The sequence below is a fragment of the Eurypyga helias genome, unplaced genomic scaffold, assembly GCF_000690775.1.
Source record: "Eurypyga helias isolate BGI_N326 unplaced genomic scaffold, ASM69077v1 scaffold19498, whole genome shotgun sequence".
In the NCBI taxonomy this organism is placed as follows: domain Eukaryota; kingdom Metazoa; phylum Chordata; class Aves; order Eurypygiformes; family Eurypygidae; genus Eurypyga; species Eurypyga helias.
The window spans coordinates 18,891-22,567 of record NW_010269138.1 but is presented as its reverse complement, the minus strand read 5'-3'; positions in this window follow the sequence as shown (position 1 = coordinate 22,567).

Genomic DNA, 3,677 nt, shown 5'->3' with positions numbered 1-3,677 from the left:
CGGCGCACGGCCAGCTTGGCCGGGGCTTGGCCTCGTGTCTCCTGCACCTTCCTTGGCTTCTCGGTCCCGTGCTCGCTGACGGATGACCTGCAAAGCCCTTCTTGTGTGGAAGCGTGGTAGTGCCTGCAGGAGGGGTTGCAGCCGGTTGATGCTCTCCCAGAGTTTTAAGGATGCTGTGGTGAACTACTGAGGTGTCCTCGGGGGTCAGGATCAGTCCCTGGCACCCCACCACCTTCCAGATACAAGAGGTGGCTGCTGGGCTGGGGGGCTGTGGCAAAGAGCTGCTGGCACGCTGACCCTTATCCGTGCTGGATGGCCACCTCCAGCCCAGAGACAACCAGCCCCATGGTGATGGCACTGCCCTGTCCCTCAGCACACCCACTCGGCCCCAAAAACTCGCTCCCCAAGCATTCACCGCTGCGTTGGCGTCTCTGCCGTGGTCAGGGACCGCACCGGCGATGCCTCCCTGGAGTCATCCCCGGGGGTGCCCTCCTGTGCCCCGCGCCAGCGGCGAGCCGGGCTCTTCTCCCTAATTCTGCTTGATCCCTGCTAATGTACCAGCAGATGTTCTCATTATCCATTTAAACATATAATCCTCCCCCAGATCCCACTAAGCTCCTGGCCTCCCAGATACCTAGTGGCAGTGCGTTCCACAGGTTAATTATGCATTTTTAATTAATCACCGAGCAGAGAGTGACCCATGAATGGGAAGCTCCAGCAGCTGGGAATAGCCAGCAAACCGTCCCCAAGCAGAACTGTGCCAGCATTGTGCTCTCCCTGAGTAACAAACCCGGCTGTACAATTCCCAGTTTCTGGATCTGACACGACCGGAAGATGGGATGGAGCTGTGCCTGCGTGGATCGTAGACTCATGGAATGGTTTGGGTTGGGAGGGACCTTAAAGCCCACCCAGTCCCACCCCCTGCCATGGGCAGGGACACCTTCCACTAGACCAGGTTGCTCCAAGCCTCATCCAGCCTGGCCTTGGACACTTCCAGGGATGGGGCATCCACAGCTTCTCTGGGCAACCTGTCCCAGTGCCTCCCCACCCTCTACGGGAAGGATTCCTTCCTGATGTCCCATCTCCATCTCCCTCTTTCCATTTAAACCCGTTACCCCTTGTCCTGTCCCTACAGCCCCTTTTAAATCAGACCCCCCATGCCCCGTGAGCGGTGACGTCCCCCACCAAACGGGGAATAACCGCATCCACGCCGGAGCTGTCTGGGTCCCACCTGGGAGCGATGGAGCAAGCACGGAGGGGGAGGAGGAGCGAGGCAGGGAGGGGGAAAAAAAAATAATCACATGTTGTTTTTAAAAGGCATTTTGAGTGAATGCTGAATAGGGTTTGGGAAAATTGCCTTAAAGGCCTGTTCTCTGCAGGGACGGAGCTTTTCATGGAGCACGAGTATTTTGAAACTTAATTGCACATTTGCACGGGCTAGTGTTTTTATTTCTCTCAGGTCTCCGAGGTGGTCTTTGAAGATTGCTGTCTCTCTGTAATGGTTTTCTTTATCTCAAATAAATTCTGCACACCTGCGAGGTGGAGCTGCTTGAAAGAAATGATGTCGAAATTGGCTCTCGATTTAATAAATCTGCAAATGGAACTGGGATGCAGAGAGACAAGGTGGCTGGTGGGGCTGGCTGCGCCTCCTCCCCGCTCCCCACCTCTCCTCTCCCTTCCCCTCTCCATCAGCTCGCTTTCAGCCTCTCCGTGGGCCGGGGCAAGCACGGGGACGAGCGATGGAGGTCCAGACGCCGTCGTTTCTCTCCAGCAGCCACTGCCGGCGCGGCCGAGGGGACTCTGGATGCATGCAGACCCCTCTAACACTCACCTGGCCACGTGTTATCCCAGCACAAACCCTCCCATGCTTCCAAAACCAGCAGCAAAGGCTGGCATTGAGCAAGCCCTGCTGGCACCGCGAGCGTGCCGGCTGGACATGATGCTCGGCTGGATACCGACACCCCCAGACCCTCCTTGGGGGACCCTCTGATGCCATTTTCTCCCCTGGCCGCAGATTTGGGTTTGGAAGTGCACTTTGCTCTGGCTCCTGTCTGCCACGTGCTGCCACCATTCCTCCTGCTCCGGTAATCCCTGGCTCCCCAGCTTGCTCTCCATTTTGGAAGCAGGGCAAAGCGCCGGAGAAGCGCCTGCGGCACTGGATGTGCCGTTGCAGCAGGCAGGAACAAATCCCCGGGTGGCCGGGGCAGCGTGTGCCGGGCAGCCCCCGCTGTCAGGCGGAGAGGAACCGGCGGCTTCAGGAGGACACAGACAGGTTAATGGCAGCCACAGATACTGCACAATTGGATTTCACTTCCCCGTTTCTTAAGGGATCAGCATCTCTCCCTTGCTGAGAAGTCTGGCGCTCCCGCTCCTCTCCCTCGGTGGCAGCGGGGTGACCTGTCACCCATGGAGAGCACCCAAAAGGCCACTTGAAACGCTCCCTGGGTGTGAGGTTACCCATAGAGGCGACGCTGCCTCTTGCATAAACCCCGGCTGCTCGCGCTCACTCGGCTCCAGGCAAACGAGACACTGGGCGATTTTATTGCATCGCTGGATTTCGTTCCACGCTGTTATTTGCCGCGATTGAATTTGCTGCCGTGGAGGCAGGAGACGGCCCAGCCAGAGCTCCCGCGCCGCTCCGGTGGGACCATGACCTTGTCTTGTTGTCTCACTTAGCCCTCAGCTGGGAAATGCGGTGCCAGAGCGGGAGCCAGGCACTCGCCTTCCTCCCACCGAGCATCCCGGCATGGTCCGACTCCTTTGTCTGAGCCCAATCCTCGCTCTGCTCCACTTTTAATCGTTGACCTTGTAAATGTTTTCAGGGAAAGCACCCGCCTTCCCAGCTCCCTCCTCTCTCTCTCTCAATCCCGATTGTGTCCCTCTGTCCTCATCTCCCGGAGTAGCTGTCGAAGTTTCGATGCCGTGCGCGTCACCATGGTACCTGAACCCATGGGCAGAGCAGAAAATGCGCAGCCCCGTTACGCAAACCCTTCCCAAGTTTTAGTCACGCTCGCCGGTTCGCCGTGTCATTTGGGAAGCAGCACTTCATCCTTCTCCTTCCCTGCTTCTCGGACTTACATAAAAAACACCTCCGGCTCCCCCAGAACGGTGGTTTCTTGGCCTGTTTTCCCTTTGTGCTGGAGCTGTGAAGTGGCGGGGCTGGGAGCGTCCCACCTTTCAGTGCCAGTGGTCTTTGGTCAGTGCAAACACCGGCGCTCTCCTCCCCCTCCCAGCACCATGGCCAGACCAGCCCTGGGCCCACGGCTTCATGGTACCCCGAGCCCTCAACGGAGACATGGAGCCATTCCCGGTGCTGTAGGAAGCACAGCTGGGAGCCCTGCGAGCGGCCGGGGGGCAGAGCCAGCCGGGAAGGCTGCCGAAGCCTCGCTCTCTCCGTATCAACAGCGACCCTTGATTGAATTAGGGGGCTGCAACCCCCCTCCCTCCCGGCCTCGCTCCCCGCCGTGCCGGGCTCAGTCGCTGAACTCGAGAACCATAATTCAGTAAGTCTGGGGCAGACAGCGCGCTTGGGGAGCCGTCGGGATCTCTCGCCTCCTCCCCACCCGGCGACGCACAGATTCATGCTCCCAGGGGGGACAGCCGGGATTTTGCCTGGGATTTTTGGTCTCCTGGGGTGCGTCGCTCTTTTCCCAAACCGCGATGCCTGTGGGGTGAGC